Source organism: Mustela nivalis, assembly GCF_964662115.1.
Source record: "Mustela nivalis genome assembly, chromosome: 6".
Taxonomy (NCBI): Eukaryota; Metazoa; Chordata; class Mammalia; order Carnivora; family Mustelidae; genus Mustela; species Mustela nivalis.
This window is the reverse complement of record NC_139025.1, coordinates 9338090-9351573: the sequence shown is the minus strand read 5'-3', so window position 1 is coordinate 9351573 and position 13484 is coordinate 9338090.

The following is a 13484-nucleotide window of genomic DNA, read 5'->3' as shown; positions in this document are numbered from 1 at the left end:
AGGGAGTGGATCAAGCAGGCCAGTGCTTTAAGAACACAGAGAAGAGCAAGCACCTGGAGCCCCATGAATGAATAAAAAAGAAGTTAATTAACTAGTAAACTAAGATTTATTATTTATTGAGCACATTCTATGGGCAGCACGTTTCATGGATCCTCTTATTTAACATTCATTAAAAAAAAACCCTCTGATGTACTGTCATTATTCTCACTTTACAAATAAAACTTTGGGTTCCAGGTCCTGAGATGTCACCACTGCTTCACCCAGGAGTGGGCATGGCGATGCCACATGTCAGAACTCAGCAGAGCATTTACAGAATATGGAAAATTCCATACACCCTTGGATAACCCTCTTCAACAAGAGAACTCTCCTTTCATCTATATGCTAAGTATTGATAACTCTCAACCAACACATATAAACACAAGATTCCACATTTAAGAAATCAAATCAAATCAGATCAGATCCAGCTCTGAGTTCTTCTCAGTAAAGTTTCTAAGAAGTGTCTGATATCTAACACTGGAGGACTCCTTCCTTCTCCCTTCAGTTATACCAGAAAACCCAAGGCTTACTTAAACCATAAAATTTGGGGAGAGACCTAGCTTCCTGCTTTGTGGCACCTGTATTCACCAACCCCATGAATGGAGGCTGTTTTTAGGAACAGAGCTCAGGCATCTCCACTCTAGGAACATGCAAAATCTGTCCCTTTCCAATCTCATGGCCACTTCATACCCCTCCTCAAAGCTCAGAAATAAACAACCCCTCCCACTGTGAGAAGAACCAACTTAATTACGAAACACAAAAGCCATGAAATCCTCTCTGAGCCAAGAGAGTCCCCACTTTAGAACTCAAAGCCTGACTGCCCATCCTACAGGGACAGGGAAGGGGACAAGTCCCTCTTTGCTCTTATTGAGATATCTCCTGCAACCCCAAAAAAAACAGAAACCAACTAATTTCTCAAAGACTCACCCGGTCACATCCGTTTTCTCCTTTGGGCTTCTTTGAATAGAGCACCCAGCCGCTAACAATAAAATGGTTGAAATACTGGAAAACATTTGCATTTTATAGATGAGAGACTAAGAGCTTCCCCAAGGTCTCTGCGCTTCTAGAAAGCTTATCAGAGTCTCAAAAGGTGCTCCACTCTGGGTTCAGAAGCCCAAAGATTGCTAGATCTTAATTTCTAAACACCAATCACACTGAAGGAAACTAAAGCTTCTTTGAAAAATGTCTGTCTTCAAGCTCGGACAAAAAAAGTAGGACACGAGTCTATAACATCAAATTGTGTCTTTAAAATATATAAGTGCTAGAAAGAAAGAAAGAAAGAAAATGTAAAAAGGACACAGAAACCAAAGTAAACCCACTTGAAAGGGTTTCCAAAGGAGAAATCTGAGACAATGTGAACATCAAAATAATGTAGTTACTTGGAAGTAAATTGTGTCCCTTCAGGTGTGTATATTGGGGCCCTAAACCAAGGAGATGGAGACTTCAGAGGTAATCAGGCTTAGATGAGGTCATGAGGATGGACCTTCATGATGGGATCAATGCTCTTATAGGAGGATACACCAAGTACGCTCTCTGTCTCTCTCTGCATGTGGGGACACACCAAGAAGGTAGTTATCTGGGACCCAGAAAGCAGGGCCTTGCCAGAGACAGTATCAGATGACACCTCTATCTGGGCCTTCCAGCCTCCATAACTGTGAAAAATAATTTTCTGTCATTTAAGCCACCGGGTCTATGGTATTTTGTTACAGCAACTCAAGCAGACCAAGACACCAGCAATGTAAGGAACATTTTACAAAACAAAAATGCCAGTGTCCAGAGAAATAAAGATAAACTCATGAAACATTCCAGTCTAAAGGAGAAGAAAAAGCAATGAAAATTAAAAGCAATGCTTAATCCCAAAGTGGGATTCTGGATTAGAATAAGAATGACCCCACAGGACATTAAGACAATTGATGAAATTTGAATAAATCCTATAGATTAAATAATAATATTGTATCAATGTTAAATTGTCTGGTTTTGAGCATCATACTAAAAGAAATTGTCTTGTCCTTAAAAACACACCATACCTATTTGTGGATTAGAGATGCCCAATATCTGAAACCTTCATGTCAGATAGTTCAAAAAAAAATTAGTGAGTTGGATATCTAGAGAGAGGGAATAATAAAGCTAATGCAGCCAAATGTTAATCATTGTTGAATCTGGGTGGTATATTGGAGTGATTCGTGGTATTCTCATGGCCCTTTGGTATTTGAAATGATGTCAAAATAAAAAACAACCCTCTAGAGCTCAGACATACTTATATTCACTCATATACACCCCGTATTGGGCGGGGGGGGGGGGCTAAATTCAGTCCACCAGTGATGATTTCTACACCTCAGTGGCTAACTAGATCCACATTTCTGTTGGGTTCACACAGCTGTGGAAATACTGCCGTTAGTGATGGGGAGTTTTCTGAGACATCCACACGGGTCAGAGGGGGAAGAACACTGAAGATCTAAACCCTAGAGAAATTCCCAGGGGTCTTTTATTCCAAATGCCCTCACCTCAAGAATGAGCTTGAGTTCTTCTGTGTCAAGATTCTTTCAACTTTAACGGCAAAAACTCAATTCAAGCTGGCTAGCAAAAGAGAAGATTTACAGGCTCACTTTGCTGCAGGTTCCAGGATTCCAGAGTGCCAGGGGCTCAGAGACTGCTGTCCTGTCTGTCTTACTCTGTCTTTGCATTCTGATGACCTGACTTCAGGCAGGTTCTCCCTTCCTTTGAGGAAGAAGCTATCAGCTGCTCTAGACGTGCCTTATATCCCCTTCATGGCCTCAGGGAAATGGAACATCTTTTCCCTAGTAGTTTCAGAGGAAGTACTCTCTTGACTTTTGTTGGAATTAATATGTCTACCCCTGAAGGACTCTGGGATGTAATCACGGATTGTCTAGGTTTTGGATCACAGAGCTAGCCCAAAGTCTAAGAAGGTGGGTGGCAGAGAAGCTGTCATTCCGATCAGACACTCTGTGGGAGGCTGGGAAGGTCTTTTCCCCACAGGAGAAACAGGGTTCCGAGAGCAGAAAAGGCAAGGATGGATGGGGTTAGGGTAAAAACGACATGTCAACTCCACCTTGCCCTTTGAGTCCCCAACCTGCACATACCACAGCTTTCCCACACCTTCACAATGTCTCCACCCAACAGGATTCGACGAAATCACGTATAATCCAACACTGACCTTTCCCCCAGCCTGAGACAACCTAAAGCCACGTCCAGATCCAGATCCAAATCCACGACTCTTGAGTGAATTTCATGAATCTCGATTAGATCTGATTATGATCTCCAGATGCCCAGCTACCGGACGGCTGAATGATACATTAAATCTCTCTTCTAACACTTCTCTCGTACAACAGTGGAGACAGAAAAAGAAAAATTACAACAAAACTCCCCTTGGGAAAAGAAGACAAGGAGAAGCAATATAAGACTACTACTTGTTCCTATTGTTTCCCCTAGGGATGGTCACAGGGAATCTCCCCTGGCAATGAACAAGTCCTTGGCGGTCACTTCTGGCTGTCCCTCATCCACTCTCTGAGGAGATCCTCCTCATGTGCTGACCGTCATTGTTGGGTCAAGAAGGATGCTCCTTTGAATGTTGTATGTCTCTGGCAATCCAATTTCTGATCAAGGATGTTCAAGGCCCCCTGATTGCCTCCAGGGACAAGCAACTCAGGCTTTCTGTTGTCCACTACTGGGATTTCTCTAGAAGCCCAATGACCTGAAAAGTTCATTAAGAGTCTGGTCTCTTTGTTTCAGGGAAAGTCCTCAGATGAGCACCCAAAGTTAGAATTCTGCTTGTGCTGGGGGTCTTGGCATCCAGGCCATGGCTTGCAAATTCTGCAGATGGGAAACGGGCTTCCCCTGTTCTCTTACCTGTCTCTCAGTCAACTTGTATTATTAACCACGGGCAGAAAAACTCTCTCAGGAAAGGCAGCTTTTATTCCCCCATCATGTCTGGGGTGGCCAGCTTCCAGCAAAGCTCATCTCTTTCTTGTAAGAACTTACTGAAGTCCACGACAAGCTTGCTCCAATATCCTTTCTCCACCATTCCTCTTAAAGCGAGTACCAGCAAGTACATGGTCCTTATCCCAGGAGAGGCAAGTGACTCTCAACCAGCTTGCTGGCTCCAAATAACTTCCCCGCTGTAGACTGAAAGATTGTCTATGCTTCACACCAGTTCCCATTCAGCAGATTCCTCATTTTAGGTTCTGCAATACCCCACTTCTGCTATGAATTTCAATATTGAGCCAGATGTTTTGGTTTCAGGGCACAAAACTCATATATATTTTCTCCAGGAGCAGGGAAGTACAGAGGTAGAGGCACCTTCAGGCACCACAGGATCCAGGCGCTCAGATGATGGCCCTGGGAACTTTCTTCCTTCATCTCTCAGCTCTGCTTCCCTGTGGGTGGGTTTGGGTAGGAAGATGACCACTAGCCCCTCCAGATCTGCATTCTACCAGCTTAGCAACTTCACAGAGAGACAGCCTCTCTTTCCAGGTGAAACACTAGGGCTAAATCTTATCGGACCAACCTGGGATTGCATGTTCACTCCTGAATCAAATTCCTGTGGCCGCTTGGGGGTGGCATCAGTCCTGGAGGGGCCACATGGACAGAGAGCCAAGGACAGGGATGACCCAAGGAAACTGGGGATATTGTCATCAGAAGAGAGAGAATGTCTGCTGAACAGGCACAAACAATATACCTTCCCTCTCATTTTCCAAACTTCAGTGGCCGCTGCCCCAGGGGAGCAGCAAGAAAAAGGGAATGAACAATTCTGCATCACCCACTGCGTGGCTTTTATCAGCTTATTTTGTCAACATAAATGTTTGGGCTCCTGTTATTACAGAGCATAAGAGGAGCTAAGCTTTCTCCAGTACCTCGTGTTTCCCAGGCTTCACACTGTTTGTTCGTTTACACAGCTCCCAGCTCCGCAGGGTGAGTCCCATAATGACTATAAGAAACTGGAGCGATGAGCACATCACCCTCCCATCAGCGGCAGAGCCGGGCATCCCTATCGGGTCCCCAGGGCTGCTGTAACCAAGAACCACAAACCGCGTGGCTTGAAACAACAGAAATAGAGTCTCTGACAGTCTTGGAGGCTGGAAGCCTGAAATCAGGGTGTCAGCAAAATCGGACTCCTTCTGAGACTCTAGGCGGACACCCCTCTTTCTCTTCCCAGTTGCTGGTGGCAGCTGGCTGTCCTTGAGCTTCCTTGACTTGCAGCTGGGTGTCTGTCTCTGCTCCATCATCACGTGACCATGGCTCCATATCTTCTTACAAGGACAGTCACAAGGGATTAAGGCCTACCCTAATGACCATGTTTTAGCTTAATTACATCTAGCAAGACCCTCTTTTGGAGTCAGGCCCTTGCACAGGTACTGGGGTTTAGGACTTCAGTATATCTTTCGGAGGGACATAATTCAACCCACAGCATCCAAGCCAGGCCAGGTCCCAGAGTCATCTATTCCCTCTGGTCTCAGATCTGGGAGATAGCTGCAGGGATCCCAGAGGCGAAGAAGCCCGGTGTGGACCCTCGAGGGGCTTTTGTGGTGTAGGGAGAGACACAAGGTAAGGAATGAGTGCTCTGATGAGGGTGGAACCAGAAACGACATCATCCAGTCCCTGGCAGGTTCCTGGAGGAGGGATGTCTGCAGGGAGCCACGAGGGGTAAGCAAGGTGCGGGCAGGAGAGGGCAGGGACAGGAGGGAGGAACAGGTTCCAGGCAGAAGGGAACAGGACAAAGGTTGGGAGGGAGAGGGAACTGGGCTCTTTGGATTTGTCAAAACAGTTCCTCGGGACCAGATCGGAGAGATCAGAAGGAAGTGCAAAGAGGAATGTGCATAGGCTGGCAGGGGCAGAGCCAGGAGGGTGGGAAAGCCATGCCCAGGAGCTCAGAGACTGGCCAGGATGTCACCAGGAGCCACACACATGAGGGATGCGCTGGCTCTGCTAGAGGTGCTGGTTTCCATCCAATTCTCACTGTCCTGCAGAGTCGGTAATGTTAGCCCCATTTGGCACAATGGAGAAATGGAGGCTCCCAGAGATCACAGCTGTGTCTAGGTAGAATCAGAGGCCAAATGTGGCTAGTCTCGGACCCTGGAAGTCCCTGAGGGACACATCTTACTCCCCTGGGGGTTGGGCTATGAAGCCAGACAGCAGAGCACCAGGCCAGGTGCTGAGTTCAAGTTCCGCCCCTCTGCTTCTTAGCTCATGACTTCCGGCAAGTTGCTCTGCTCCCTGAACGGTGCCTCCCAGATGCAGACACCTTGGCCTGGCAGGGCTTCTGCCTGGAGTGGCAAAGGAGTGGACACAAAAGGGCTTGGGCAATGGATGCTCGGGAAAATGGAGGCAGCCTGGTGGCTGCGTGATACCAATCAACATCTTCCGTCCTTGTGACTTCCGGGGGGAGAGGTTGGGAAGCAGCCACCTGGGGCAGACAGAGCTGGTCAAGGAAGCGTCCTCCTGTGACGTCACAGCCCTGCCACCCTCCCCAGCAGACCCACACTGTCCTCCACCATTTCCTCCCAATGCAATCAGTGCTTTAATTAAAATCAGTTCATCAGCCTCCGGAGGCGCAGCCAACAGTGGAAGCAGAAACAGCATTTACCTTCTGGAGGCGGTGCCCGGAGCTGGGCAAGTTTCCTGTGAAGGGAAGCAGGTGGGGGTATCTCGGCCAGACTGAGCTGGGGGCTTGGGGAGAGGCAGACACTTTCCTCTCTGTGTGTGAGAGACACAGGCAGCCGTGCATGGGTTTCTGACTAAGCATTCGGCCCCCCAGCTCCCTGCAGAGGATGGAGATGCTGGGGTGGGACCGGTGGCCGTCTTCCCCAGTCAAAGAAAGAACTGGGACTTGGTGGCAAGGTGGTCCTGTCCTCTCTGCTCAGCCAGCCCTCCTTTAAAGGCCACAGAGCTGTCTCAGATGCCTTCACCCTCCTGCATCCCACCCCAGCACTGCAGATGAGCTCTGTTCCCAGAAACAGAACGCAGGACCCATATACAACTTTACACTTTCTAGCAGCCCCATACACGGGCAAAAAGGAACAAGTGAAATCAATCTTAATCATACATTTTATTTGGCCCGGTGGATCCAAAAAAATGTCATTGCAACATGAAATCAATAGTGAAAATCATTACTTGTTTATACTAAGTCTCCAAAATCCTGTATTTTATACTTCTGTCTCAATTCAGACTTGCCCTATTTCCTTTTCTTTCTTTTTTCTTTTTGAGGGTGGTTGACGCACAATGTTGTGTTAGTGTCAGGTGTACAACGTGGTGATTCAACATGTCGATACGTTACGCTACACTCCCACAAGTATAACTGCCGTCTGTCGCTATTACAGTGTCGTGGACTATGTTCCCTATGCTGTGTCTTTCATTTCCGGGACTTAGTCGTTCCCTCACTGGAAGCCTGCCTCTCCCAGCTCCCTTCACTCATGTTTCTGTCCCCGTGCCCCTGGAAACCATCAGTTCGTTCTCTGTAATTATAGGTCTGATTCTGCTCTTTGTTTATTCACTTGTCTTGACTTTTAGATCCCATGTATAAGTGAAATCATACGGTCTTTGTCCTTCTCTGTCTGACTTATTTCACTTAACAGAATACTCTCTTAAATCCATCCAGATTATCACAAGTGGCAAGATCTCATTCTTCTTTATGGCTGAGTAATACTCCATTGTATACATACACACCACATGTTCTTTATCCATTCATCTACTGATGGACATTTGGGCTGTTTCCATATCTTGGCCCTTGTAAATTACGTTGCAATAAACATAAGGGGAAATATATCTTTCTGAATTAGTGTTCTCATTTTCTTTGGTAGTGGAATTGCTGGATTGTACGGTATTTTTTTTTTTTTTTTGAGGGAGCTCCACACTGTTTTCCACAGTGGCTGCTCCAGTTTTCATTCCCACCAACAGTGCATCAGGTTCACTTCTCTCCACATCCTCCCTAATAATTGTTATTTCTTGTCTTCTTGTTTCTAGCCATTCCGACAGGTGTAAAGTGATAGTTCACTGGGATTTGATGTGTGATTTGATTGATGACATTGAGCATGTTTTCATGTCTGTTGGCTACTTGTATATCTCCTTTGGAAAGATGTCTTCAGGTCCTCTGCCCGTATTTTATCAGATTAGTTTGTTAGCATTGAGGGGTACAAGTTCTTTATATATTTTGGATATTATCCCCTTATCAGATGTATCATTTACAAATGTCTTCTCCCATTCAGTAGGTTGCCTTTTGGTTTTTTGTTCGTGATTTCCTTCACTGTACAGAGGCTTTTTATTTTGAAGTAGTCCCAAGTGTTTATTTTTGTTTTTGTTTCCCCTGTCTTAGGAGACATATTTAGAAAAATGTTGTTATCGCTGATGGCAGAGAAATTACTATGCTCTTTTCTAGGAGTTTTCTGGTTTTAGGACTCACGTTCAGGTCTTTAGTCTGTTTTTAATTTACTTTTGTATATGGTAAATAGTCTAGCTCCGTTCTCTCGCATGTAGCTGTCCAGTTTTCCCAGCACCATTTATCGAAGAGACTGTGCTTTTCCCCATCATATATTCTTGGCTCTTTTGTTGAAGATTAATTGGCCATATAATTTGGGGTTTACTTCTTGGCTCTCCATTCTGTTCCACTGATATATGTGTCTATTTTTGTGCCAGAACCAAACTACCATACTGTTTTGATTATGATACCAGGATTGTGATGCCTCCTGCTTTGCTCTTCTTTCTCAAGATTGCTTTGGCTATTCGGGTCTTTTGTGGTTCCATACAAGTTTTAGAATTATTAGTTCTAGTTTTATGAAAAATGCTGTTGGTCTTTTTATAAGGATTGCATGAATTTGAAGACTGCTTTGGTGAGTACGGACATCTGAACAATACTCATTCTCCCGGTCCATGAGCGTAGAATATTCTTCCGTCTTCCGTTTGTTTATGTCCTCTTCAATTTCTTTCATCTGTGGTTTTCTTTTTTTTTTTAATATTAGTGTATTCATTTTTTTTTTAATTTTTTATTTTTTATAAACATATATTTTTATCCCCAGGGGTACAGGTCTGTGAATCACCAGGTTTACACACTTCACAGCACTCACCAAAGCACATACCCTCCCCAATGTCCATAATCCCACCTTCTTCTCCCAAACCCCCTCCCCCCAGCAACCCTCAGTTTGTTTTGTGAGATTAAGAGTCACTTATGGTTTGTCTTTCATCTGTGTTTTAAGCGTTCACAGTACAGGTGTGGTTTCACCTCTTTGGTTAAATTAATTTCTAACTATTTTATTCTTTCTGGTCCAACTGTAAATGAGATTGATTTCTTAATTTCTCTTTCTACTATTTTGTTATTAATGTATAGAAATACAACTGATTTCTGGGCATTAATTGCATATCCTGCAACTTTATGGAATTCATTTATTACTTCTAATTATTGGGGGGGAGTCTTTTTTTTTTTTTAAGATTTTATGTATTTATTTGTCAGAGAGAGAGTGAATGAGAGCAAGCACAGGCAGACAGAGTGGAAGGAAGAGTCAGAGGGAGAAGCAGGCTCCCTGCGGAGCAAGGAGCCCGATGTGGGACTCGATCCCAGGACGCTGGGATCATGACCTGAGCCGAAGGCAGCCGCTTAACCAACTGAGCCACCCAGGCGTCCCTATTGGGGGGGAGTCTTTAGGGGTTTTTTAAGGTACAGTATTATGTCAGCTGCAAATAAGGCCAGTTAAACTTCTACTTTACTTTACTTTTCTTGTCTGATCGCTGTGCTGACTGACATATTTCATGGGCTCAGTGGCCGCACGTGGCCAGTGGCTACTGTGTTGGACAGTGCAGGTCTGTCTTGTGCTTACATTGAGGAAATAGTCATCTTCATTTATCAACAGGATACAACTCCCTCCTATGGAACTAGGACCCAGGGAGGATGTATTCACCCTCTAGAGAGCCCGGCACAGTGCCTAGCTCTTGGGAGGACCTTCGTCATTGTTTTGGAGTAAATGAAAGATTCTTTATGAGGGACGGTCTCTCTGCCCATAATATGATATGGCGCTAGGAGATGTGGGCATGGCAATGGTCCAGGAATCCTGCCTCAAGTTCCCTTTTCTTTCCCATGATCTGGGAGCCCCGCATCAAAGAAGAAAGAGTGCCGCAACAAGTAAAGGTCCAACATCTGGCACTCACTCATTTTAAAAATCAGACCTGATGTGTGTGGATCAGCAAAGGAAAGCAGGAAAGTCCAAGGAGGGGAGAGGGGGCCTAGAGCGAGACACTTTACTTCCTAAAGCCCCCAACTTCATTTCATCCCTTTGTTTATTCAACCATAAATGCTTATTAGCTCATTAGTTTGTTCATTTAGGGAATGTTCCCAGCATACTTCATTTAAGCTAGGCTTTTGCTAGGTGCTGGTGCGTTTCATGAATAAATATCTCTTGCTCTGTAATCCTCTGGTGAACTTGTTCTAGCAGAATCCGTGTTTAAACTGGAATAAACAAGCAAACGAGCAACACTTGTATAAGGCTAACACCTTTCCTTTCCCCTGTGGACTTTTTTTTTTAAGTGTTATTTATTTAAATGATCTCTCCGTCCAGCACAGGCTGAAACTCACAACCCCTAGATCAAGAGCTGCATGTTCCTCCGACTGAGCCAGCCAGGCCCGCATGTGGACTTAAACTAAACTCCCTTCTCCCCTTCCATTGACAACACACCTACTGTGTGCCCGGTATAGTGCTAGACCATCTTTCCATCATCTCATTCAATCTTTCCATTTTTAGGGGTGAGTAAACTCTGGGTCAGAAAATGTAGGTAGCTTGCCTGATGGCTTCCAGTTAGCAAGAGGCTGAACCCAGAGGCAAGCCTGACTCTTCAGCCTTCCTAAATGCAGGGCTTGGGACCCTATGGCAGTTCCTTGTCTTTGTTATTGAAGCTCTGCCTGGCAATAGGGCCCAGAACATGGCAGGTGCTCTGGAAAGGCAGACTGAATGGATCAACGGGATACTCGTTGAATTAGAGAATGAATGAATGACTTCTTCGTCACTTTGTGATGATTTGTTTTTATGCTGGTCTGATTAAAATATAGGTTCCTGATGGGAACAGAAGGCACATGGACTCTGCAATCAGCTGGATCTGGGTTCAAATCCTGCCTTGGCCCACATTTGCTGAGAGACCCAAGCGAGGTTCTTAACCTCTCTGGAGCTATGTTTTCTGAGGTTTGGGAGCAATGTATGAGAGAGTATATGCCTAGCAAAGTGTAGGTACTCAGAAAACACCTGTTAAATGGAATGGCATTGAATTGCAATTTGATAAGCATCTAGGGGAGGCTGGGGAAGAGAAAGCTTAAGATAAAGATAAAAGAAGCTGGCATCAGAGTCGTTCAGGAAGCATGTCCAATTCCAACTGCAGCCCGTCTTCCTGAGAATGAGATTCAGGAGGAATCCGGCTCATGAGCCAGTCATGGGGGACAGAGGGTGAGATGCTGAGGAATTACTTTTTGAAAGTGATCATCTTGGAGCATTCGAATGGTCAGAAGAAATGGGTCTCACAGCAAAGGTTGCAGAGGAGAGAGAGTGAGCCAGACCTCAAAGGACAGAAGGATTTCCTGTGCATTTCACTGTCTCCACCACTGCCCTGGATTCTCTCTGCCTGCTAAAGGACAGGTGGGTCCTGGGCCGTCTCTGCTCCTGTGAAGGGCCTTAAATAATTGATAAGCCACTAAGTGAGAATCTCATGAATTCTTAAACCCTTTTAAGGGCCTCCCGGGAAGGGAGGGCATCCCCCCCAGGGTCTCTGTGGCCCTGTGGTCTCTCCATCTAGGTCCTGGATAAAGCAAATGTCAGGATCAGGCCCCCCTGTGTGGCCTTCACACTCACAGCTTTTTAAGGAATGGAATATTTCCCCTCGCAGGATCCCCAGTTCTCTTCGCACATGGATTCTACACCAGTAATTGGCATAAGGGCAATCTGGAGACTGTCCCCAGGACCCAGATCCTCTAAGAGGAACATGCATAGATATGTTCCCTTCCCCCAGGCTAAACTGCCAGGACCCAGAGCATGCAGGTGGCTTAAAACTTGGAGTGCTTGGGGTGCCTGAGTGGCTCAGTGGGTTAAGCCTTTGCCTTCAGCTCAGGTCATGATCCCAGGGTCCTGGGATCAAGCCCTGCATCGGACTCTCTGCTCAGTGGGGAGCCTGCTTCCCCCTCTCTCTCTCTCTGCCTCTCTGCCTACTTGTGATCTCTATCTGTCAAATAAATAAATAAATAAACAAATAAGCTTGGGATGCTCAAGGCCCTGGCAGATTGCCTCTCCCAACAAGTAAGTAAAATTTTTTTTTCTCATGGTATTTTTTTTTATTAATTTTTTATTTTTTATAAACATATATTTTTATCCCCAGGGGTACAGGTCTGTGAATCACCAGGTTTACATACTTCACAGCACTCACCAAAGCACATACCCTCCCCAATGTCCATAATCCCACCCCCTTCTCCCAAACCCCCTCCCCCCAGCAACCCTCAGTTTGTTCTCCCTGATATGAGGAAGTGGTGATGCGACATGGGGGCTTAAGTGGGTAGGAGAAGAATAAATGAAACAAGATGGGATTGGGAGGGAGACAAACCATAAGTAAATTTTTTAAATAGAGAAATATTATGGAAAAAAACAAAGGTCCCCCCCCCTTCTCCATTAGTTTTATTTTAAGGACAGATTACTTAAGCTAGGGAATGCTTCCTGGAGGAGGTAGCTTTTGAAATGAAACCCAAACCATCAAAAGAAAGATCTGGAGAAAGACAGCTGCAAACAGAAGGAATAAAAAAGACTGTCTGCCTGCAGGGAATCATACTTGGTGTGTTCCTAGGACAGAAAGAAACTCAGTGTGGCCAGAGCACAGTGAATGAGAGGGTTAGAGGGGTCTAAGGGAGACAGAAGACTGGATCTACTGGCCCTCATGAGGCCTCTGGGGAAAAGAGCAAACTTTTGAGCCTCTTTCTGGATAGACATAACCCCTTATCCATACACAAGATTCCATGAGAGAAACATAGCTGAATTTTAACCCCTACTTGCCTGTCTACCAGGCACCTTTGTGCAGTGTGCAATATGCAGAACTGTACATGGAGGACCTGGGGAGTGCTATTAGTTGTCTGTGATGGAGCTGGACAGAAGAGGGAAATCATAGCTCAGTGCTGGCAGGGTTAAATTCGAGATACCATTAACCACCAGGGGAAGTTGCTGAGTAGACAGATGGATATGCCCACCTGGAACTCCGGGCAGAGGTCTGGGTGTCCTCACTGGATCATCACACACTTGGATAAGGCAGTCCGGGGACAGCCAGGTCTGCCTGTGAGGTGCTTAGGAGTCCATGGGAGACGTCAACAAGGTGCTCAGAAATCAAAATTTAAGAAGATACTCCTTCCCAGGATCACATAAGTGCAGAGCTGGCACTTGAGAGTGAGTACCACCTTAAAATTTGTGTCTTCTTAAATCTAGTTCCAT